The sequence below is a fragment of the Opisthocomus hoazin genome, chromosome Z, assembly GCF_030867145.1.
Source record: "Opisthocomus hoazin isolate bOpiHoa1 chromosome Z, bOpiHoa1.hap1, whole genome shotgun sequence".
In the NCBI taxonomy this organism is placed as follows: domain Eukaryota; kingdom Metazoa; phylum Chordata; class Aves; order Opisthocomiformes; family Opisthocomidae; genus Opisthocomus; species Opisthocomus hoazin.
In genome coordinates this window covers 21,389,167-21,415,662 of record NC_134454.1, presented here as the reverse complement: position 1 = coordinate 21,415,662, position 26,496 = coordinate 21,389,167, and the positions used below count along the sequence as shown (strand labels likewise).

Below are 26,496 nucleotides of genomic sequence, written 5' to 3'. Positions count from 1 at the left end.
AGACAATTGGATCTGCACAAAACAGGTAGCTGAACTGGCTGTATAATCCACACAGAAGGGTGAGGAAGGAGTCTACACCTTACTCAATCAGGCTGATCTAGTAACAGTTAGATAAGAACAAAATGTATAATGTCCACCCTGAACATTGTCCCCCATCTCACTTTGATCTCATGGATGTTGGCTGTTAGTCTGTAGGCAGACAGAAAATGCATATATATTACCCACATTTATTAAAAAGTGGGGGACTTGCTCAACCCTCCAGTGTTTTTTTTGGATGAGTTCTTCTTTGTTCTGCCTTCAGAAACAAAAAGAGTAGGGAATTAACAGGAAAGAGCCATCTCCCCGTTGCTCTTCCCATCACTTCCTCTCCACAAAAATATACTGAATTTTACCCATCTACATGCACACTTATTAAACTGGCATCAAGTGTACGATTGTGGCCAGCTCAGTAAAAAAAATTTCTTGCTACATATGGATCCCATAAAGTATTTATTAAATTTTCTTGATAACAACATAGATTTTGTGCTCCAATTGTCTGAGACGCTGCCTCTTATGAAATGTACATTTTTGCCTTACAACCACTTCTGTGAAGAAGTTTTTCAGTTTATATTTTGTGGATGGGTTTAAGTTCTCATCTGATACGGCTGGTGGTAGCTTCTTCCTCTTGCCAGCTCCTCAATATTCTTTCTGATGAAAATTTATTTGGAATACTTAAGACATGTATTTTAATTGCACTATAAACTTTCATAAATCAGTTTTTCTTATTAAAAACTATTTTCTGAGTGTCAGGAACGTGAAGCTTCTGCCATTATGTTGAAGGATTATTTGATGTATCTGTATTACAACTTTTAGAGTCTGACTCGTATTTTGCGTCTGTAAAGACAGAATAGTTCCTATCTTCTTATAGTGTAAAGAAGCACTAAGTCTCCTCAGAGGAAGACCTTGCATATGTTTTATTGTGTAAAAAGTGTTGTAATCTTACTTCTAAGCAGTGAAACACTTATTAATTAAAATGCTGTTAGTCACAATGTCTTAGGAAAGGAGAAAACATTAGAAAACTTTGAAAACAATAAATAATTACTTTAGTGTACCACAATCTTCCCAGTAAGGTCTTTTTGGAAATTTTAACAATGTTCTGCTTTATCACATTTAAATAATACTCATACATGCATAATCATGAACATTGAAATTACAGTCAATGTTGGTTTGCTGTCATACCAAAAATACAAAGAACCTTCATTTGTTAATTGTTAATGCACTTTTATGTCAAGTTGTTTGCTATTTATGTGAACACTGTGTGAAGATAAATTTTGGTATTAGATGGCTGGAAATGGGCTGGTTCTCTAACAAGTGAAATCCTCTGGTATTTAAAAGACATCTCAGATGAAATTGCTCCGGCTTCTTATTTGTCACTGTATCATCTGAACGAATTGGAAATCCATCATACCCCACACATTTTTCCATTTTGAGGAAAATGTACCAAAAAGTCACCAGTGATATATGAGATGACTGTGAAGGGGTGAGAAGACCAACCATTGCTGTGTATTAACTATAACCTTTGACTCCTTTCAGCAAAAAAAAATCACTTTTTTTTGATGTACCTCTTTTTCTATAAACAGAATACATAGCAGACATTTAAATAAATACGAGAAATCTCTGAAGTAATGCATTAAAAACGAGTACTATTTTTATAGATTACTGGATGGAAGACAGAAGCAGGCAGAGTAATTACGGAGCATAATTGTAAAATTTTGTGGGAAAATGATCTTCTAGTTAAAATGTTTTTCACTATCTAAAACACAATCTAGTACCACACCCATGGTTCCAGTTCCCCTGCCTCAGCGTGTTTTCATAATCATATCTCAGTGTGTATCTATTTATGGTTTTATTTGTTTCATGTGATACAAGCATTGGACCACAGGGAACAATGGGGGCCGCCGGTTAAATTCTAAGGAAAACTCTTTCATGTTGTGAAAGAGATCACAGTGAAACAGGTACAGAGGAAAACACTGAAATTTCACATCTTAGGTCTACTTCCTAAGACAGACTCAGAGGGGAGAGAGGAAGGGAGTGTGGTACTTATTGGTGGACGTCCTACCTAGACATAATTTTTTTTGTTTGAAAAGCACAATCTCCTAATTCCTAGTCATAATTTTCTACTCATAAAGTAACTGTCAACTTTATTTGACATCATCTTCATGAGTCATGCTGCCTCTCTGTGAATGAGTAAGGAATACTTGTGAAACCAGAAAGAAGCTTTAGGAAGGAGGATGTGAAACAGAAGGAAACAGTCAGGAAAGTCGCGTACAGACTTCCAGGGAAAAAGCAATGGAGAGGGCAGCAGCAGAGTGCGTGCTGCTCTTTGATTCATCCTTCCTTTGTCCTTCTAATTGTCTAGGGTCTGTGACTGTCTCACACCTTACAGTCTTGCCTGTCTATGTGTTTTGCAGCTGAAATATGAACAGAGAGTTACAGAAACCTTTGAAAGACATTATTTTTTAATGTTGTGCTGATATTTATATTACTGCTCTATATCTGAAATGCACTAAAAAAGGGGAGTACTTTATTCTACTTCCTGAACATATATTAAAAGTATTACTTCTCCATGTATCTAGTATCTAAAATGTTTTAAAATAAAGCACTGGATATGTGCTATGAAACACCTAACTCGTGATGTTTCTAACAGAAATGTTTAGGTATCATACCTTTCATGCCTGATACTGATTCTACATATACCTACAGTTTTAATTGTTGACTTAGTATTGCTGATCTATATTTCTGTGATTCTAATACCAGATAGGTTTAAATTCATTGGTAGTAATTTCCCTGGAAATCTGTTCATCTTTTCTGAGGTTCACTTCAGGGTTTTTAGGTGTCAACACTAACCTCCAGCAGATTTTCTCAAATACTCAAGTAAGATGAGTTCAAAACATGCAAAATGGGAGACAAAATGTAGTCTTGGCTGGGACATCATTGGGAAGGGGAATACAGAAGACCTGAAAAACCTGAAAATGTAGTGTTTATGCTTCTCTTTTTAGGCACCTTGTATCAGTTAGCCTGTATCGATTTTCAGAATGAAGTTAGAAAAGAAAGACCTTTGTTAAAAAAAAAAAAAAAAAAAAATTGAAAATCCTAACAAGTTACTCTGGACACTTAGAAAGTGGCAGATAGAGATACACTCAGGCTGTAGAAGCTGGAATGAGGACTCACTACAAAAGCTCCACAATAAGCAGAAGAAAGTAGTAAAAAGAGTACAAAAAGCATGTGAAAGACCATGTAAGAAATCTACCCATTAGCTACGCAAACTAGGTATTTAAATGAAAGTACCCAAAAATTATGTCATCCAAATACCCTCATTTAATGAAAGCCCTAAATCAAACTGTTTTCCATTTGGAATTGGTAATTGTGAAAATGATTAATTTAAGATTTTGAGAAAGGCACAGCTGAAATCTTCCATAGAAAGAGAATCTTTGATAAATCATTTGAAAGGAGGTGGCTATTTGTAACATTGCACATTTTAAAATTATTATTTAATTTATTTTCATTTCCCATCCCTGGAAATATTCAGAGTCAGATTGGACGGGGATCTGAGCAATATGATCAGGTTCATGATGTCCCTGCACATTGCAGAGAGGTTGGACTAGATGACTAGGTCCCTTCCAGCCCAAACTATTTTATGATTCTATTATTTTATGACATTGTGGCAATTTCTGGGGGAAGTATAGTAGAACTAATAAATCAGAATAACTCCATGAAACCCCTGTCAGTGTTGCAAAACATGAGGAAAGAATTGTTGTGCTTGAAGATCAGACCTATTCATTTGATATTTAAAATCAGCATAGGCTAGCATGCTGGTGTATGACTTAGGAGAAACACCTGACTAGTGTAAAAAAGAAGAATACTTCTGACTAGAAATTTCAAGGCAGTAGCTTTTTAAACTCCAGTAGATGAAAATAGAAAAAGAAAGCTACTTTCATCTTCACTTGCGCACGTACTATTAGTGTGAAAACATATGTTCATATTGGCATACATGTATTGCAGAAACTTGTTGACCTGGATGATGGTATAGTAGTAATGTGTGTGCATTTTTTATCCTTTTTTTACGATCATTTAAAATGTTAATTGTTTTTGTAAATATTAATTGCTTAAGACAAGGCTGAGTCATCTCCGTACAATAGTCTACACAATAGTCAGTCACTTTACATTACTTTTACTGGCCTGTCTCTAATTAAGAAGACATAAAGTGTCCTAAATTTGTGTGGCTGAGTTTGTTTTCATTCAGTAACACAAAAATGCTACAGTGGATTAATAATCAACTGCACAAAAAAGCAGTCACCCTCCACACCCTCTTCTTGAGGTTACCTCTAGGAAAGTTACTTCTTCTTTCTTAGGGTTGTGCTACTTCTCATCTCAAATTTGTAATCTGTGCCAGACTGTATGATCTCCTTCTCCCATGTAAAAATGTTACTGAGTCTTCCATAGAAATAAATGTCATTGCCTGTTCAGTAAGTGCTTTCTCTGCAAACCCCTCAGCAACAGAAAAATTTAAAAATATTCTTAGAACTGTCTCTGTTTTTTGAGATTTCTCTGGTAATGAAGAGAACTTTGAAGGAAAAATTCCTCTCTGCTATGACAAAATATAACTGTAATACTTAGAGACTCTTGTATGTTTATAAACAGAAAGCATTTCACAGCTATTGATTTTTGAAGTCATTGAACAAGTGTGATTCCCAGTTTAACAATGAGAAGACTTAAAGACAGAAACATGATTTGTCTAATACCGAAAAATAAATAAGTGGTAAAGTAAGGAATCCCGGTCTCCTGTACTGTAGTCAAGGGATCATATTACCTCTCTTATCACAACAGCATTTAGTAAATGAATGGGAACTTTGTTCTTCAGCTGTGAAAAGTATTTTTGTAATTAAAATCAAATGTGTTAGTTTCAAAATAGAACATACCACTAACTCCAGGCATGGTCAGATTTTAGCTTTATCATCCCCCATTGATACTTAATTATTTGACTTCATAAGAGGTATTAATGAAAAAAAACATTTTGCCAGTGAAAGAAAATCCCTCATGAGCTTGTTGTAGCATACATACAAATTTTAAGTGATCTTCTCAGTTCACACAGTGAATCAGAACCAGATTTAGAGCAGTGTGGTTCACAGTAGAAGCTTGCTTTCTTCAGTGTGATCTCTACAGAAAATAACTACATAACTGGCACAGAATGTGTGTAGAGGAGTGTGGTTAATGCACCATGAACCATCTTTCCAGGCACTTATCCTAAATGTGTTTTAAGAGTGTTTGAAGCTTTCCGGGAAGCAAAAGGGTATATATAGAGTTTAGAGAAAGAACTGCAAAGTAGCTTGCTCTTCCTCTTGCACCCAGGAACTCTGAATTCTTTATTTGGTTTGTGACCTAGGAATGATCTAACATTTCTTACTTGTAGAGTTCTGATGGAAAATTTGCTGTCTCAGTTTCCAGTGAAAGATTATGTTATACTGTGTTGTAACAGCTGTCTCTCTCCCTGTCTTTCTTGCCCCTCCCCCTGTCACACATAAGTAGAAGTTTTATTACCATCTTACCATGTACCAAGGTACAACAGAACCTGTGGATTTACGTGGAAAATACTTTTCAGACATCTGCTGCTGGTTTCTAGTGCAGGTCAAGGTATTATTAAAACATGTAAGTGAAGTGTAGAGACGTTTATTTACTAGTTTCTATGCATGTTTTGTCATTAAAAAAATACAGCACTATATTTGCTACTTGTTCTGTCAATTCCTGTCTGCATGAATGTATCTCAAAAAAGTACACATATTATACTTTTTAATCTAAATCTGTTTTGCGTGATTTGCTAATTTTCATGTGATATAATACTGAAGAATGCATTCTGTGACAACTACTACTTACTTTCAGATTTACATTTTCTTGGAACACATTATCTGGGAAAAAGCCTGCATCTAAATCTGAAATCTTAAGATGCAGGCTGGTAAAATTTCTACAGATGTTAAAATTAGAGTGTCTACTCTCAGGAGCAACAGAGAAGTTGAAGACCTACATAATAATATTATGTAGCACATCAATTGTTTTTCCTTACCTGTTGTCAAAAATTTAACATTTATTCCTGTTAGGTTTAAAAAAAATAAAAGAAAATGTTCAAATTGTTAATAAAGGCTTTGTAAAGTGGAAAGCTATTAAATTATGTGAATGACAGAAAACCAAGAGGCGTCACTTATTGTTGGATAGTAGGTAAATTTTAATGAAAAGCTAACAATCCATAGAGTACTCATTGTTTTGTGATGTAATGTACATTATTTAAATTCTAAGGCTTGTGATCAGACAGAAGATATACATATATATGTCAGGAAGAGAATATTGTTCAGCATTATCAAGAAGAATATAATGATTATTAAAAATAATATAATGATGGATGTACTATTTACTGTCCAAAATTGACTGGATAACCAGGCCCAAAGAGCTCTGGTGAATGGAGTTAAATCCAGCTGACTGCCAGTCACAAGTGATGTTCCCCAGGGCTCAGTGCTGGGGCCAGTTCTATTTAATCTCTTTACCAAATATCAGGACAAGGGAATTGAATGCACCCTTAGTAAGTCTGCAGAAGATACTAAGTTGGGTGGAAGTGTTGATCTGCTCGAGGGTGGGAAGGATCCAGAGAAGGGTCTGGACAGGATGGATTGATGGGCCAAGGCCAGTTGCATGAGATTCAACAAGGCTAAGTGCTGGGTCCTGCACTTAGGTCACAACAGCCCCATGCAATGCGACGGGCATGGGAAAGAGTGTCTGGAAAGCTGTCAGTGGAAATGGACTTGGACGTGTTGGTCAACAGCCAGCTGAGTATCAGCCGACAGTGTGCCCAGGTGGCCAAGAAGGCCAATAGCATCCCAGCTAGTATCAGAAATAGTGCGGCCAGCAGGAGCAGGGAAGTGAACATTCCTTGGTATTCAACAATGAAGAGACTGCAGCTTGAATACTGTGTTCAGTATTACATAAAACTGTGTATAAGTTTTGGGCCCCTGACTACAAGAAAGATATCGAGCTGCTGGAGCGTGTCCACAGAAGAGCAACAAAGCTGGTGAAAGGTCTGGAGCACAAGTCTTATAAGGAATGGTTGAAGGAACTTGAGTTGTTTAGCCTGGAGAAAAGAAGGCTTATCTCTCTCTACGACCACCTGAAAGGAGGTTGTAGTAAGGTGGGTGTCAGTCTCTTTTCCCAAGTAACAAGTGATAGGATGAGAGCAAATGGCCTCAAGTGGTGCCAGGGGAGGTCTAGATTCGATGTTTGGAAAAATTTCTTCAATGAAAGCATTATCAAGTGTTGGAAAAGGCTGTCCAGAGAAGTGGTTGAGTCACCATCCCTGAAGGTCTTTAAAAGACACGTAGATTTGGTGCTTAGGGACATAGTTTAGTGGTGGACTTGACAATGCTAGGTTTATAGTTGGACTCCATGATCTTAAGGGTCATTTCCAACCTAGAAGATTCTATGATTCTTATTCTTTAATTGCAGTCTCCTATATAAATACTCCTAGTAAGTACTGAGTTTTTAGTTTTTCACAGTATTTACAAAAGTATTCCACAAAAGCAAGTGTAAAGCACAACCCCTGGGATGGACCAAAACCCTACAGCAGAACAGGTCAGGGATGACTGCCTGAGCGCAGCAGAAAAGGCCTCAGGGCCCCAGGGATGCCAGGTTGGTCATCAGGCAGCAGCGCGCCAAGGCAGCAAAGAAGCCACTGACACATCCCAGACTGCATGAGTAAGGATGCAGCCACCACATTTGGGGAAGGCTCCTGCTCTGCTGTCTGGGACCTGTGTGCTGTCCCTAGCCTGAGGCTCCTACATGCAGAACAGACACTGACCTACTGGAGGGACTCCCAGGGAAGCCACCGAAGTGGTACTGAGGGCAGGAGTACGGGGAGTCTAATAAGAAGGAAGGAACAGCCTTCGGGCAGCCTTTTTCATATGTACAGACACCTGACGGGAAGACACAGAGAAGACAGAGACACAATGTTGCACAGTGGTAGTATTTAAAAAGCGTAAAACAAGAAATACCAGCTAGATATTACAAAAAACTTCTCACCATGAGGGTGATTGAACTCCTGTACAAGTAGCCTAGAGAGGCTTTGGAATGTCTTTCCTTGGAGACTGGACAGCGACAGAACAAGGGGCAGTGGGCACAAACGGAAGCATAGGAAGTTCCATCTAAACACGAGGAAGAACTGCTTTACTCTGAGGGTGACGGAGCACTGGAACAGGCTGCCCAGGGAGGATGTGGATTCTCCTTCTCTGGAGATATTCAGACTTACCTGGACAAGGTCCAGTGCAGCCTGCTGTAGGTGACTCTGCTTCACCAGGGGATTTGGACCAGACAATCCACAGAGTTCCCTTCCATCCCCTACCATTCTTTAATTCTGAGTGATTCTGTTTATAAGCTTGAAATTCTTCAAAATTGTTTTATCACACGCCTGCATGCTTACAGTGAACCAGGACCTTAGCTTTTGACATACACATTCTGTAAAGTAATTCTCTAGAAGACATATTATTAACTTATTTGTATTAGAAGTGCATTTTTGTCTTCCAGGGGAAGATCTGAAACCTTGGTTTAACTGGAAGCTGCACCAAACAAAAAAAAAAGAATTTGACAGCTGCGAATAATGGGCAGCACTTACCTTTATACTCCATGGCTCTGAACTTTTGTACTTTTCATTTCACTACCATATTTCACTCATCCAAAACATTTATATACAGATAAATGGAGCAGGTCCACAGGAGGGCCACAAAAATGATCAGAGGCCTGGAGCATCTCTCCTACAAGTGAAAGCTGAGAGATTTGGGGTTATTCAGCCTGAGAAAAGGGGGGAATATCTTTTTAGCAAGGCTTGTTGTGACAGATCGAGGAGTAATGTTTTTAACTAACGGTAAGTAGATTTAGACTGACTATAAGGGAGAGTTTTTGTACAGTGAGGGTGGTGAAACCCTGGAACTGGTTGCCCAGAGAGGCAGTGGAGGCCCCATTCCAGGAACATTAAAGTCCGGGCTGTATGAGGTTCTGAGCAACCTGATCTAATTAAAGATGTCCCTGCTCACTGCCAGGAGTTGCTCTGGAAGACCTCTAAAAGTCCCTTCCAATCCAAAGCACTCTATAATTCTATGATAACATATTTTTTAGATGTGATTTCATTAACTGTCTCCCTCATTAAAACATTGAAGCAAAAACCAATAAGCAACATTTTACAAAGTTAAATAAAGACAAAATTTGTCCTGTAGTAATGCTTGATATTTTCAATGTTTACTTTAAGAGTACTCCATGTCAATATTTGGTAACCGACATATGCTGGTTTTCAGTAATTCTAATGTATCTGAAAACTTTAAAAAATATTGACTCCAATATAGTTTCCAGCTGTTCAATTTTTCTCTCCAAACTTCACAGTATGAAGACTTTTGTGTGCTCAGTAGCACACATCCATAAACTGAATTGACAGAAGAAATGTTTCTTAATGTAACCTAAATTACAATAAAAAGGATCATAGAATAGACATAGCTTGTCAATTCTGCATACTCAAGAATGGCTGCTTGTCCTGGGTACACCTGCAGTTAAATCTGATTTTTGTGATACTTTTAGATTTTATACTATGTTATTACTGCTTTGGCTTCTTCTTATCCCAAATGATAATAAAACAGGATAGTTACAGTGTCATTTGAAAGGTTATGTACTGTGTAAGAGCATATCATTGCATTATTTTTAGCATAAATCGTAGTTTTACAAGCTTAGATTTGAGCGAGTATAATTTAAATTCTTTAAAAAAGAATGGTCTCCTTTTCACAAGTGATTTTCCATTTTTATGTGGCATTTCCCTCTCTCTCTGTTTCTTTTTATGTAGAACAAGTTTTCACTAAAAGGAACTAAAACAGGTGATTGCGTTGTTACATACTGGACTAACTGCAATTATAGTGCCATGTTGGACTAGGCCACAGAGGAAGTAATGGAGACTCCTGAATATTCTCAGTTCTATTCTTAAAGTAATGTGCAAACACCAAAGCTGGGATATTAATACAAGCAACATTAATATAACTACAATGGTAAATGGGCATTATGAGGGGAATTAAATTCCTTCAATTAAAAGGCTAAGCATCTTATAGTTCATTCATCCCATTGTATGACTTCATCCTCCTGTGAAATTGCAAATTTGGTGTTTTCCTGAAAATTTTTTGATTGTAGTTTTTGGTGCACAGAGCCGATTTTCTTTCTGCTTTTTTTTCTTTTTTTGTTTTAGAAGAATGCAGTCTTAATTCTTCTGTTAGTATGAAATAGCATTATAATGTATTACTTGGTTCTATAAATAGTGGCATTTGTTAAACTTTAGATCAGTTCTTCACAATTTCCACCAATAAGTTTGTATTACTTATTTAGCACTGGTTTGCACGTTGGATATCAAAGTCAGACTCTTATTTTTCTGTTGGTCTTCCCAAGTATTTGCGGTGTATCTTCTAACAAAGACATACTTTTTTTTGAAACTGATAAAGATTTGCAGAGGATGTTTTGAAGGTGAAGTTTCTCTGAACTTTGGAGATTTGCAGTTCTAACATTGTACATACCATAGGATATCTGAATAAGACAGGAACTCTGAACATCAGAGTGCACATATCATTGCAGACATCAGTCAGTTTGGCAGACGAACATAACCTACAAGAAGCTTAGCTCCCTGTGCCTATTGTGGGATGTTTTTATCAAGACAATGATATGATTAATGTTTCTGCTTTTTCCCACTCTATGTCAATTATCTAGAGGCTTTGGAGGTTTGTTTTAAGGAGATTGTTTTTTGATTTTTGCACTCTTTACACACATTATCTTGCTAGATTTTGCAACAACTTGTGAGGCAGATTAACCATGAATGCAAATTTCTGTGATATGACTGTACTCACAAAAAAAGCCCAAGATTTGAAGAGTCAAAGATGTGAAAGTGGCCTTCTTATGTGGTCAATTACTGAATTCACTAGATTATGCTGATGTTACTTCTTGTTTCTGCTATGAGTACAAATTGATTCAATAGAAAACAGAATAACAGCTGCAAAAATGCCAGATCAAAAATGTAACTCAAAAATTAAAAAAATGGGGAAAACTGTTCCAAATGTAATAAAATTTTATTTTTGTTTTAAAAAAATCTAGTACATTTTAATTCTGATGGCTAGCATTTTTTACATAATGGAACTTCTGCCACATGGTTAACTCTAAAAACTTATTGTAAGTGGGTGGCAGAAACTCTAAAGAGCAGCTTCAAAATCTGACAAACATGTAAACTTAGATCAAATATTCAAATTGCATGGTTTTAATTTCAAGAATTTAATTGATTTTATGACTCAGGGGATAGAGAGATCCTGATTCGTAAGTAACTCATGTTACCTGACTATTTGCTAATAACATTTGAATCTTCTATCTGAAAATAGACATTTCTGTAGTTTCAGAACTGCTTTTTCTCTAATGAATGTTAGATGATAGCATCGTAATAACCTCTAATCACAGTTGAAGACAGTACATAGCATGCACCTCTTCGTACCAAAAGCTCCCTTCCAGTTCCTAATAGTTGCGTTCTGTTCTTCCATTAAGGATGAGTCAGAAATTTTTTCTCAACTACAGGTTTTAAATTTGTGAGGAGTTTGTTAACAAATGAAATTTTATCCAAAACATTTTTTAGCAGAGAAGACAACTCACCTCAGTATTTTCATTTATTGTCTTTATGAATGAGGTAGCCAGAATTTGTGTGCAGTTTCTGTAAAGGTATTTAGCACATTATGCATTTATTAATATATTAATAATCTGAATTTTATTTGAATGCTAAAAAGATGGTAAAATAACTCGGTAACCAGCACTTCCCATGAACACTTGCCAGTTTGAAGACCCATACTACAGCATGACAGAAAAAACAAGGCGAATTTTTGACTAAATATTGCTGGACTTCAGACGTTTCCTGTGAAAACCTGTCTGGCCTCTCCGATTTCAAATTGTTAGCAAGACCTGAGTCAAACATGAAAGATGTTAGACTAAATTGACATAAATCATTCTTACTTTGGAAATGAAATAAAATATCTCTAGAATTGTTACATCATGTTTTCTTAGATTTCTCCTCTATTTAAAATCGATTCCATGAGCATATGCATATAAAGAATCTGTCGTTATTAAGGAGTGTATATTTACAGTATAATGTGTACTCTGATACCTGTATATACGTTCTTAGCCTGTGGTAGATGTTTTATTGATAACCATTTATGAAGGGGTGTATAACTAAAGCAGCAAGCCACCTACAACTTTGACTTCAAAATTACCAACATTGTGCTGAACGTAAATGTTAATGGAAGTGCAGCTTATCAAAAATTCAAACTGTTTATAAATGTTGGCAATTATAAGAGAAGAATTACTTTTTCTGATATGTTTTTTATGCCTTTGTCTCCATAAGGCAAATTTACTTATGGATTGCTAAAGCATGATTAAAGCATGAGGGAAGAAAAACTGAATATGAAACAATTATGGTTTTATTAAGGAAGATGTAGGGGGTGTGTGCTATTACATTCTTTTAAGCAGTCCAACAAACTATGAATCTGATGTAACCACCAACTGTTTCAAAAATTGCTTTCAGTTAACAAGGAATTATTATTAATAATTTCAACCAGGGGGTCCTGCAGGGGTTGTTTTGGCCATGTTGTTCTTCAGTGTTTAAAAAAAAATAGGAGATATGAATGATAGAAGAAACCATAAGCTTTAAAAATCTGTGGCCTACAGACAACTAGGCAGAGCTGTAAATACCCCAGAGGATAGGATTAGATTTTACAAAGAACTTGGCAAATTAGAGAGCTTATCCAAAATCAACAGTATGCAACAAAAATATGAGAATACCACTCAAAATGCACAGAAACAGAACAGAAATAACTGGCTAGACTGCAGAAGCACAAAAATTTAACACAGCCTAATTCTGCAGATTCTAGTACAGCACAGACAAATTCTTTAATGGATCCCACACTACTGCTTCTCGAACCATCCAAATTTCAGGACCCATTTAAACATACCATAGTTCCTTCCCTGCCTGCCCTATACACCTGAGATTACTTTTAGTGGTAGGTACATAAGGGGAAAGTGCTTGATGAGGTTTCACCCTGATAAATAATAAGAACATACTCTAGGTTAAGTATCTGAGCATCATGACCACTGGAATTAAAGTAGAGAACATCTGCCCTGAAGTCCAAATGTAGCCCTTCCAGTCCACATAAATAAAAGAATTCACCAAAGGAAAACTGCAAGAAAAACTCTTTAATAGAAAATATTTGCTAGCATTGTCATGCAAAATACGGGCTCTGTGCTATGTTAGGGAAGCCCAAACTGTAATGTTTTGGCAACGGAGATGGATTTTCCATAAAGATTAATATGGAGAAGAAAGAGAAATAGAGATATTCTATGCAGGTATACATTATCTGCCAAGAAGTTTACGTAGGTTATTATGAGGATAATCTCTATAAAACAATTAAATTGAATACCTTTTTGAACTTCTAGGCTTTGAAACACATAAGACTGTGTTTTGCCGTCAAAGAGCATACTGCCTCAAGAAATTATATAAATGGAATTGTACAATTTTATGGAACTTTTTTATTTCTTCAGCAGGTGTATTTGTGTCTTTTCTAGAAACTTTGTCAGATTGACAAAGATTTTGATTCAGCAAGATTAAAAAACAATTATGAAATGGCTGCTGTTGGAAAACTAGTGCAATACTTAAAGTGCATGGATGAAACATACATTCGGGACTAAATAGAGACTGGTTTTTTTTTAAGTGAAGGGGACACAAGTTATCAGGTGAAAGGACGGAGCAGTCCTAAACAAAATGCACTCTTACTGCTCTTACTAAAGGCTGTGCTTGAATCTGTTTCCATTTGTGGAAGAGCTAGACAGGAGAGTAAACAATGAACGTGTCACCTGTCTTTTTTATGTTATGTTCTTGCTCTAAAAATCCAACAAATTTCTTTAAAAGAAATAGGGACAGAATGAGCTTGTATTCTCCAAAAATAGCAAAATATTTTAGATGTACAAAATTTAACAAGAAATGGCTGCCAAGATCTAAATTACACTTTGAATGAAATGTTAGAAGTTCTAAAGTCTTTCACAGCCTAGTTGGAAAAATCTTAATTTTGAATCTTATCCTTATTTTGGTGTGGATATTTCAGGACATTAATGAGATCTAATGAGACTGAAAGATTTTTGACAGCTTTCTTCCTGGAGCTGATTTTAGGTATCAGAGAGTAAACAAACAGTTGTTTGTTGATAACTGGTGCAACCTTTGCATGACGAAATAAGAATTAATGGGGGTAAGATGATAATACACACTGTTACAATTCCTACTGGAATGTGTCTTTGTAATCATCATTGTAAAAATAATGAGATTTGTTCTCTATGCTGATTTATTACGGGTATTTTTTTGAGTCAGAATGCAAAAAAAAATTGAAAGCAGAGTTTCAATCCTTTCTTTTTTTTCTGACCAAATGACAGAAAGGTACACTAACTGAGTCATCATACAGTAGTGGTTACTCCCTGGTAGCTCCCATGGTGCCTTTAAAAAAGAGGTGTTATAAAAGGAGCTTGAAAATGCAACAATCTTCTTAGCTGATGATCATTCTTATCAGTGATTTTTAATTAAGTGATAATGTCAATAGAAGAAACCATTTTCACAGGATAATAAGTAAAATTGTGATGACTGCAGACAATGGAGGTCTTGTGAAATTTAATGAAATTCAGGAAAAAGAAGCTTTAAAAAATACGCAGTTGTTGAAGAAATCTCCTAAAAAAGTGGGAACTGGCTAAACATTTAGATGCTGCTGAAAAATGCCCTGAGTTTTGTGAGTTTGCGAACTTGGAGTATAAGTCATTTTTTACTTAAAATAAAACCAAATTACTTTCAGGAGCTATAGTTCCTGTTCTCTCCAAAGTATGATTAATTTGCTGGCAATACAATATAATGAACTATCTTATTGATATTTTGTTTTTATATACATAGAAATAATCCTTAATACAAAAAAAATAGCACCTTTTATCTAAACCTCTCAAAGTACAGGAGAAAGTTTAACTGAAACTCCCAAGGTGCCTTTACAGAGCAGGAAAATTTGTGGACAGAAAGAATTTTGCGACATTTCTAGATCAAAATTTTAGTTCACACCAGAACTAAGATTATGCTTGGTGATTATTAATGTACAATTTCCTGGTCTAAAGTGCTTGGAGGTTTTCTATGCAAGGATTGGAGTAGTGCTGTAAAGGATTGACTCTATGAAGAGAAGGTAATAAGATCTAAGTTTTACACTCAATTTCAGTCCTATATAACTCCCTTTTTTCAATGAGTTAAAGCTACAACAAAATATGCTAACATAATTGTCCCCACACAAATTCAAAATAATAAAGTAGAAAAATGTGCTGTGAGCCACTGATTAATTTAGACTGTTTTAGACCAACAGTTTGAAGGTGTCTTTGGCTTAACAGGTCTTTTTTCACTTGTGCTGTGATACTCCTGTTAGTGGTCATATACTGAAAGAAACTTGAAAGGAAGAAAATTACGAAATACAACAGAATGTCCTGGGAAAATTTATTTGGAGAGATAAGAATAAGTGAAGCTCTTAAGATAGGAACTTTGTTGGTCCTTTGTGGTTTTTTTTTTTTTTTTCACCCAAGAAGTATAATGGCAATATTGCATGATGACTTCTGCAGTGACAGAACGGACTGTTCAGCAGCTGAAGAGAATTACAACCAAAGACATTGTTGTGGTGGAAATTCTGAGGTCTTTAACTAGAAAACATTGACAAGATTCTGCTGGACTCTTGTGATTTTCACTTTTAAATGTCCAGCTCAAAACTTTGTTAGAAACTTTAAAAATAAAAATAACCTGACTTTTTTTTTTTTTTTTTACAATAAAGAAAGGTCAAATATATACATTTTTATCTGCAGGTGCTGTTTTGAACTTCTCTAAAATCTGAAGAAAAATCTGCCATTTCTAGAGCCCTGAAAAAAAACCCACAATGAAAAAAAAACAAAAAAACATGACAACAAACAAACAAAACCCCATAAAAAACAAAACACAAAATTAATTTATCTAATGCAAACACCATGGAAAAATTGTTAGAACTTGGCAACACCGCAAGCACTGAATGGATAAGCTGTTAATAGGAAGTCTTCAATAATCTTGAGATTACAGAACCATACATACTTCCTCCAAAGCATGCAGATTACCACTATAGCATTTAGTCTTCTTCTTTTATATATTAATTACCGTTAGCATAATACTAACATAAATTTAACATTACATTTATAAGTTATATTTTCTATGTATCCTTCTTCTCTATTATTCAGACAGACACATTTTTACTGTGTGTATTTTCTAGTATTTATTTGCCTGATTTTAAATTTTGAGCATTAATCTTTATTAACGTTTTTCCAGAAGGAGAAAAATGCTCACAGACAAAAAGTTGGAAACTAATTTGCTGCAGGAAAATCAATTTTAGATTGTTCTTATTAAGCTAATGGACAACCTCAAGCCTTATTAATGAAATAACCATGGTTATAGTATTGATAAATTTAACAAATCTTAGCAATTGTAAAAAAATGCATCTAGATCCATGAAACGAATGTTAATTCAATGATAAATCATTTGTATATGATGCTCATAAAAGAGATTTTCTGCACTATTCTGTTTTATTCCTCTGCTTTTATAAAAAAAAATCCATTTTCACATCCCTAGATTTACAAATATCCACCCCCAGTCAGAATCTCTATGGCTTTTACTGCGATGCATTTTCATCAGCTGTCACAAAGCATTCTGATCCCTTACAAATGTGAAATGTATATATTCTATTATTTTGATTATTTTTATTTTCCACTCTTGGAACTAAAATCCTAGAATGTAGTCTGTTTTTTTTTTTAAATATCTTCCGAACATTAAGGTGATTTGTTTTCTAAAGGAGATACTTACATTCAGATAAACTGCTTAAGTCATAGCTTGACCCGCTTTAGTGTACTGTCTCAACCTCTTCTATCCAGATATCCCTGGAGTTTATTGGTCTCCATGCAAATTCACAAATTCTCAGTTCCAGGAAAGATCTTACAATTAATTTTTCCTCAGAACACTGTTGGGGTGTAGGGAGAGGAAGACTGAACACACTTGAAAGCTTAGGCTATCAATGGACTGCTTTTCTGACATTAAACATGTTTCTTTCAAAGTGTACTATTCAAGGTTTAAGCCAAGTAATTTTCCTATAATATGTATGCATATTAATTATTTGTGGTATTGATCATTTACACTTCTTACTGTACAGCTAAAGTTTAGTTATTTATTGTCAGTGGTGACAGAAAGCTTTGCTTTTGTGTTTCTCAGATCTCAGGATAGAGAATTTCTGATTGAGTTCCCAGCTTGCAATCTCAGGGTGAGTAATTATTTTTGTGATTTCTTGAGCTTAAATTTGGATGGTTCTGTGAATAATTGCATTTCAGCATATGACGATGTTTCCTGGAGTGTGAAAAAACCATCCTACCCAGTCTCTGATAATGTCAGATGGTAATATTAACTATTCATTTATCTCTTCTTGTTTCTAGGGATTGTGAGGAAAAAGGGCTTTTTCCTTACTCTGTAACAAGACAATGCATTTATTCATGTTTTTTTGTTTGTTTGCTTGTTTGTTTTAGTGTAGTTTGACTGAAGAGACTGTGACGTAACTGTACTTCAACGCTATATGTGTAACGTGACCATATTGTACTTTGGGACTAATGTTAACACAGTCATCAAACACAGGACATGACATAATTTCAAAGTGAGACAGATAATGTGAACCAAAGAGGTAATGATTTAGAAGAATGACAGAGGTTCTTCAGACATGAACTGCTTTTTTGTACATTAAATCGCTTGGAAGAAACCGCGTTTTAGGCGTGAAGAAGGACCAAACAGCAGTGGACAGTAAAACTATCACGTTACAAGTTTTATCAGAACGGTTTCCTGCTAACGGAAGTTTAATGTGACAATTTTGGGGAATGAGATACAGGACAGCTGTTACAGTGAAAACCAAAATTACTGGAAATTTGTGTTTGTTGTAGTTCAAATTTTTTTCTTTTCCACATATTAGTTTTTTAGGAAACATTGCATTTAATATAAAGTAATTTGAACAAAGTACGTTTACATTTAACATGTTGCTGAAATAATTTAATAAATAAAGTAATAAAGCTATTGAGACAAGTTTAAACAGGTTACCAAAGTATTCTCTTGTGTTTTAAACTTGCTTCATAATATAAACATGAGGAAGTCAAGCACTTATTTTATAATAAGGGACAATATGATTAGCCTGCAATTGAGATCAGACTCGTGAGGAAATAGCATTTGTATAACACAAATGGCTGTCATACTCTGTGTACATGGGCAGCAAAAAACAATCCTAGACAGTGGAAACCTAAGCCCTGAAGAACAAATCTGTCAGCTTTGTTTTGTGATTCCACTCATTGTGTGAAGGTAGCAGTTCAAAAAGCACCATGGCAGAAATTACAATATATTTTACATGTCACTTTTTTGTAGTGAGTTACAACCTTTGAGCTTTAAAGCACACTTCTGTTTCAGCAGCTTCTTGTGAAAGCCTGAAATTTAGAATTTTGTGGTATCAATTTAAAAGACTCACATAAAATATTTTTTTCTTAATATTTGGACAGGTCTAGCGAGCTTTGTTTCTATTCTGTTTCTTGTGGTTTTCCATGAGATTCTTTCTTGTTCTTTTGCTCATAGTCCTTGAGGAGTGGAGTTGGTTATTGCTGTTCCACATGTAGCACAGCACAGTTGTAGACTCTTCCCTGCAGCAGGTGATTTAGAGGTGGCTGTTGTAAGTCTGTGAAATGCTTTTAAATTCCAGACCCCTCAAATAAATTTTTTTCTAGATATCAGCGTGTTTACAGGAACACAGGGCTTGTTTAGATTCCTCTAAAGGTTCTGTACTCATAGAAATTCTGTAGTAGTAGGCAATCTAATATTGTCAAAACTCTTAACTGTATAGATATGTGTATGCGTGTGTGTGTGTATTGTGTACAATGAAGCTTTATTTCTGAAGAAAGAAGTATACAAAACCAATCACATCTCATGGTTTGAGGAACCAGAGTTTCAATGACATGTTAAAGCACTTTCTATGCTTATGAGTATAGCAGCAACTGAGATAACCTCATGAGATAATTGATAAATATCATGAAATTATGCTAAAATAACTTTTTCTTTGAGTTAAAGACAAAGCACATGATACACCACAGAACTCAACAAATTTTAAGATGAAATCCAGCAAAAAAAAGAAACTCTAATGTCTTCTTTAAATTGGATCACTTAAGACCACTGTAGTCAATTCAGAAGACTCCTGGAGTGCATTGAGGACAACTTCTTGAGCCAGGTAGTAGACAGGCTTACCACAAGTAAAGTGATATTGGACCTGTTTGTCACCAACGCAAGTGAGCTAATTGGTAATGCCAAGACTGGAGGCAGCCTGAACTGCAGTGATCATGCACTCATGCAGTCTGCAGACCTGAGGGATGAGTCAGGTGAAGACTGAAGTCAGGATCCTAATTTTAGGACAGTAAACTTTGAGCTCTTAAAGGAGCTAGTCAATACAACCTCCTAGGAAAATACCCTCAGAGACAAGGGAGCAGAACAGAACTGGTCGGTATTAAGGACACTTTCCATAGTGTGCAATAGCTCTCAGTTCCCAGGTGTAAGAAACCAGGAAAGGAAGGTAAGAGACTGGCATGGCTGAGTTGAGACCTGCTGGTCAAACTAAAGGGCAAGAAGGAAATGCACAGGCAGTGGAAGCAGGGACAGGTATCCTGGGTAGAGTATAGGGATACTGCTCGGTTGTGTAGGGCTGGGGTCAGGAAGGCAAAGGCACAGCTGGAGCTGACCTTGGCAAGGGACGCAAAAAATAGTGAGAAGGACTTCTACAGATACATCAGCCAGAAAAGGAAGGTCAGAGAATGCATACCACCCCTAATGAGCAAGTCTGGCAAACTGGTAACAATGGATAAGATGAAGGCTGAGGCACTCAGCAAAGTTTTTGCCTCAGTCTTCACTGGCAACCTCTCTTCCTACGCTCCTCGAGTGAATGGACTGCAAGACAGGGACTGGGGGAGCAAAGTCTCTCCCACTATAAGAGAAGCTCAGGTTTGAAACTACCTGAGGAACCTGAACATATATAATTCTGTGGGTCCTGAAAATCAGAGCCCTGAGGGAACTGGCTGATGTAGTTTCCAAGCCACTCTCCATGGCATTTCAAAAGTCGTGGCAGCCGGATGAAGTCCCTGGTGACTGGATAAAAGGAACATAATGCTCATTTTTAAAAAGGATAGGAAGGAGAACCCTGGAAACTACCTATGTGTCAGCATCACCTCTGTGCCTGGGAAGATCGTGGAACAGATCCTCCTAGAAGCCATGTTAAAGCACATGGGGGACAGGAAGGTGATTCAAGAGAGCCAGCATAGCTTCACCAAGGGCAAGTCATGCTTGACCAACCTAGTGGCATTCTGTGATGGAGTGGCTGTTTCAGTGCACAAAGTAAGAGCTACAGAAGTCATCTATCTGGACTTCTGTAGGGCCTTTGACATGGTCCCCAACAACATCCTTCTCCCAAATTGGAGAAATACACATTTGATCACAGAATCACAGAATCACAGAATAGTAGGGGTTGGAAGGGACCTCTGTGGGTCATCTAGTCCAACCCTCCTGCCGAAGCAGGCTCACCTACAGCAAGCTACACAGGACCTTGTCCAGGAGGGTCTTGAATATCTCCATAAAAGGAGAATCCACAACCTCCCTGGGCAACCTGTTCCAGTGCTCCGTCACCCTCAGAGGGAAGAAGTTCTTCCTCATGTTCAGACGGAACTTCCTGTGCCTCAGTTTGTGCCCATTGCCCCTTGTCCTGTCACTGGGCACCACTGAAAAGAGCTTGGCCCCATCCTCCTGACACCCACCCTTCAGATATTTGTAAGCATTTATAAGGTCCCCTCGCAGCCTTCTCTTCTTCAGGCTGAACAAGCCCAGTTCCCTCGGCCTCTCCTCGTAGGGGAGATGTTCCAGTCCCCTCATCATCCTCGTAGCCCTCTGCTGGACTCTCTCCAGTAGTTCTTCATCTTTCTTGAACTGGGGAGCCCAGAACTGGACAGAGTACTCTAGATGAGGCCTCACCAGGGCAGTGTAGAGGGGAAGGAGAACCTCCCTCGTCCTGTTGGCCACACTCTTCTTGATGCACCCGAGGATTCCATTGGTTTTCTTGGCAGCCAGGGCACACTGCTGGCTCATGGTTAACCTGTCGTCCACCAGGACACCCAAGTCCCTCTCCGCAGAGCTGCTCTCCAGCAGGTCCACCCCAAGCCTGTACTGGTGCATGAGGTTGTTCCTCCCCAGGTGCAGGACCCTGCTCTTGCCTTTGTTGAACCTCATCAGGTTCCTCTCTGCCCAGCTTGCCAGCCTATCCAGGTCACGCTGAATGGCAGCACAGCCTGCTAGTGTATCTACCACACCTCCCAGTTTGGTGTCATCAGCAAACTTGCTGAGGGTACATTCTAACTCTTCATCCAGGTCGTTGATGGAGAAGTTAAACAAGACTGGGCCCAGTACTGACCCCTGGGGGACACCACTTGTTACCAGCCTCCAACTAGACTCAGCGCCGCTGATGACAACCCTCTGAGTTCTGCCATTCAGCCAGTTCTCTATCCACTTCACCGACCACTCATCCAGCCCACACTTCCTCAGCTTCCCTAGGAGGATATCATGGGAGTCTGTGTCGAAAGCCTTGCTGAAGTCAAGGTAGACAACATCCACAGCTCTCCCTTCGTCTACCCAGCCTGTCATGTCATTGTAGAAAGCTATTAGATTGGTCAGGCATGATTTCCCCTTGGTGAATCCATGCTGACTACTCCTGATAACCTTCTTTTCTTCCACTTGCTTGATGATGGCCTCCCGGAGGATCTGCTCCATCACCTTTCCCAGTATGGAGGTGAGGCTGACGGGCCTGTAGTTCCCTGGGTCCTCCTTCTTGCCCTTTTTTGAAGATTGGAGTGACATTGGCCTTTCTCCAGTCCTCGGGCACCTCTCCTGTCCTCCAGGACCTCTCAAAGATGATGGAGAGTGGCTCAGCAATGACATCTGCCAGCTCCCTCAGCACTCGTGGGTGCATTCCATTGGGGCCCATGGATTTGTGGACGTCCAGATCGCTTAAGCGATCACTCACACAGTCCTCCTCGACCAAGGGAAAGTCGTCCTCTTTGTAGGCTTCTTCTCTTACCTTCAGGGCCTGGGATTCCTGGGGGCCAGTCTTAGCACTGAAGACTGAAGCAAAGAAGGCATTCAGTATGGATGTACTGTTTGATGGATAAGTAATTGATTGGATGTTCAACATAGTGGTCATCATAGGTCTCAATGGCTCTATGTCCAGGTGGAGATGGGTAACAAGTGGTGTTTTTCAGGGGTCCATTCTGGGACCAGTGCTCTTTCATGTCTTCATCAATGACTTAGAAAGTGGGATCGAGTGCACCCCCAGGAGGTTTGCACACAACTCCAAGCTGAGGGGTGTGGTTGACACACCAGAAGGACAGGATGACATCCAGAGGGACCTGGAAAAGCTCAAGACGTAGGCCTGTGTGAACCTTATGAGGTTCACCAAGGCCAAGTGCAAGATCCTGAATGTGGGTTGGGGCAGCCCCTAGTGCCAGTACAGGATGGAGGTTGAAGGGATTGAGAGCAGCCCTACTGAGAAGGACTTGAGGGTACTGGCAGATGAAAAGCTGGACATGAGCTGACAATGTGTGCTCACAACCCAGAAAACCAGCCATATCCTTGGCTGCGTCAAAAGCAGCGTGGCCAGAATGTCAAGGGAAATGATTCTGCCACTCTACTGTGCTCTGATGAGGCCCCACCTGAGGTACTGTTTCCATCACTGGAGTCCTCAGCACAGGAAAGACATGGACCTATTGGAGCAGGTCCAAAACAGGGCCACAAAAAAGATCAGAGGGATGGAAGACCTCTCCTATGTGGAAAGGTTGAGAAAGTCGGGTTGTTCAGCCTGGAGAAGAGAAGGCTCTGTAAAGACCTTATTGCAGCCTTTTAATACTTAAGGGAGGAATATAAGAAAGATGAGTATATTTTTGTAGGGCCTGTTGCAACAGGACAAGGTGTAAGAGTTTCAAACTAAAAGAGTTTTGAAGGATTTGTCTTTACTTCTAGGATGTTAAGCAACTCTGGATTCTGGTAACTGTCCATAGTTGTGTTGCTCACATTTTTGATAGTTTTATGTCACTGAAAGTAATATCAAGGAAGGAACTTGACATGGAGCATGGGCTTCAGTTTTGTTTTATGTTCAGCTTGTGATGTCTCTTTCTACTAGCTGGCACTTATAATAATTTTCTTGGCCATGAACACTTAGACAGACATCATCCAAGAAACGTCATAATTTTTAATTTTTTAGTACTAATAAATAATTGGATCCAGAAAACCAATAAAACAACAAACCACCAAACCAAGAAATAATGAAGAGTATTTTTGTAGACCGAATTTGCAGAAATAAAATTAAAATGCCAAATGCCTCTGAGTGTTGTACCACAAATTACCAGCTATTTGGCTACACATATTCTTGTATGTGTACTGGCAAATCTTTGCTGTTAGATACTATGTTTAACACTGTATTTGGAAAACTTTACTTCTATGGCTAGATGGACTTAAACACAAAAATATGTGTGTGCATATGTTTAAGACCATATCAGTCTCCTTGAATGCGTTCTAAACCCGATCCTGTTCAGTCCTTAAGCGCAGGTATGTGCTTTGCAGATAGACATATGTGCTCCTGTATATTTACACAATTACAGCGTTTCAGGTAATATATTCTTAAAAGCACTGTAAAAGTGCTTAGTCACTTCTCTTAATGTAAACTTCAAGCATTATAAGTGTAATAATACAGAAAAAGCCAGAAGGCAGTGCTGCCATTTAGCGAGACATGGACAGGCTGGAGAGCTGGGCGCAGAGGAACCTGATGAAGTTCAGCAAGGGCAAGTGCAGGGTCCTGCACCTGGGGAGGAACAACCCCATGCATCAGAACAGGCTTGGGGCAGACCTGCTGGAGAACAGCTGTGTGGAGAGGGACCTGGTTGTCCTGGCGGATGACAGGCTGACCATGAGCAAGCAGTGTGCCCTGGCTGCAAAGAAGGCCAATGGGATCCTGGGATGCATCAAGAAGTGAGTGGCCAGTAGGTCGAGGGAGGTTCTCCTCCCCCTCTTCTCTGCCCTAGTGATGCCGCATCTGGAGTACTCTGTCCAGTTCTGGGCTCCCCAATTCAAGAAAAATGAGGAGCTACTGGAGAGAGTCCAATGGAGGGCTACAAAGGTGATGAGGGGACTGGGACATCTCTCCTATGAGGAAAGGCTGAGGGAGCTGTTCAGTTTGTTCAGCCTGAAGAAGACAAGGCTGAGAGGGGACCTCATAAATGCCTACAGAAATCTTAAGTGTGGGTGTCAAGAGGGTGGGACCAGACTCTTTTCAGTGGTGCCCAGCGACAGAACAAGGGGCTACGGGCACAAGTTAAAGCATAGGAATTTCTGTCTGAACATGAGGAAGAACTGATTTACTCTGAGTGTGACGGAGCACTGGAACAGGCTGCCCAGGGAGGCTGTGGAGTCTCCTTCTCTGGAGATATTTAAGACCAGCCTGGACGCGGTGCTGTGCAGCCTGCTGTAGGTGACCCTACTTTGGCCGGGAGGTTGGACCAGATGATCCACAGAGGTCTCTTCCAATCCCTACCATTCTGTGATTTTGTGAATCTCATTTTCAGGTGGGTGGAGCTAAATATAGCGTGGGAGTAAATCTCTTCTTACATAAACCAGAGACCCACATTACAATCATCAGGGTTTTGCAGTGGTGGTTATATTCTTTTCTTTATAAGACTCTTCGTAGTTTTCAGCCAGCAATAATTGCACCTCAAAATTTGCTTACAGACCAAGAGATAGGGCTAACATGTAGAGTTGAAAATTCTGTAAGATAAGGAATTGGTAGAAACTAAATGAAGTCAATCAAGGAAGAAATGATGATGTGACACTGCTAAATAGCTATTAATTTTGGAATTAATTTCACCAGTTGCATTATTTATACTATTCAATGGGTGACAGATATGTAACACTAGAAATCACTAGTAATGAACACACCAGTGGCTACAATTGTCAGTGGATTATTAGCAATTGTTTTTAGATTGATTTTTTTGGCTTATCTTTGAATTTCTCTGACAGTTCAAAGCCATCTTGCTAAACACAATTATTATTGGCTCCTGTCAGGCTATAGGAAAGGGGGAAAAGTAGTTTGAGGCTACTACTTGTATTCAAAGGCCTTGTAGGTATCCACTCATGTAAGCTTAATGCTTGTAGATATCCACTTATGTAAGCTTAGAGACATTCCCATGTACAAATGATATGGAATTGGAAACGTAAATTACAAGTGTAAGGTAAAATTGTTTCTTTCATCCAGCCTCCAACTTTATTACTTAATATCTGAAATGGAGATGATTTAAAATGCAACAGAGCAAAAGCTTTGCTATTTGCTTCAGCAGAACTCTGTTAAGTCTCTGAAGGAAGGAAGACCAAAAGATATTGTACTACCATTTCTAATATTGCAAGAGAAAATTAGTGTCTCATATAACCTCACTGAAGTCATTGATAAAATTATATCAGGGATAAATTAAAGAAAAAAAAAGTAATTACTCATTTGAACTATTTTTCAGTTTTAAGAGAACTGAAAATTCTTCTGGAATCTTTCCCTAAACCTGGTGAAAAGACTGCTATTAAGGTCAACGGCCTGTAAATGACATCCTTTTTCATACATTTGTAGTGAGTTGATCTTACACAGAAGTCCTTCTCAGTCAGGTCCACATACTGTATTTTCTTAGGTATGTAGGTATTTATATTTATATCTTTTATATGAATTATTTTCACTGAGCTTGTAAAGGACATCAAGTAAATGAATGAGCCATTACCTTATGCAACTCCTCTCAAAAAATGGAGGGGAAGAAGGAATTTTCCCAGTAAAATTCTAAAGATCTTTATAAATACCATATACAGCATCAGATTTATTGCTTAAGACATTAGAAAGCAAAACTGAATCACTCTTTGTTGTCTCTTTTATGTTCTCATTATTTTATATCCAGCATGAAAGCAGAGAAAATAGTTACATTACTCACTGCAGGAGTGAAAGTGCTGTTAAAGCACCAGTTTATCAGAGATTTGATTACTTAAAATTAACATTGAAAATATAGAAAAAAAATAGACTGGAAATTTACAGTGTTGTTAGGTTGTTGGACATATGCTTCAAAAGATAACGTCCTACCTTTTTATCTTCATCTACCTTCCGCTCCTGAAGGAAACAAACCTTGTCAAAAAATACTCTGATTGAAAAGTATCACCTGAGTTGTCAACAT

General features: G+C 38.0%; 1 protein-coding gene across 35 annotated transcripts in view; it reads left to right on the top strand.

The window, feature by feature from the left end:
• Positions 1 to 26,496, top strand: part of PTPRD (protein tyrosine phosphatase receptor type D) — a 1,391,241-nt gene that overhangs the window by 565,918 nt on the left and 798,827 nt on the right. For all 35 annotated transcript variants that reach the window (XM_075446987.1, XM_075446992.1, XM_075447021.1 and 32 more), the window contains one exon: positions 17,411 to 17,459. The gene's annotated coding sequence lies outside the window, so the exon portion shown is untranslated. The remainder of the gene's footprint in view (positions 1 to 17,410; positions 17,460 to 26,496) is intronic.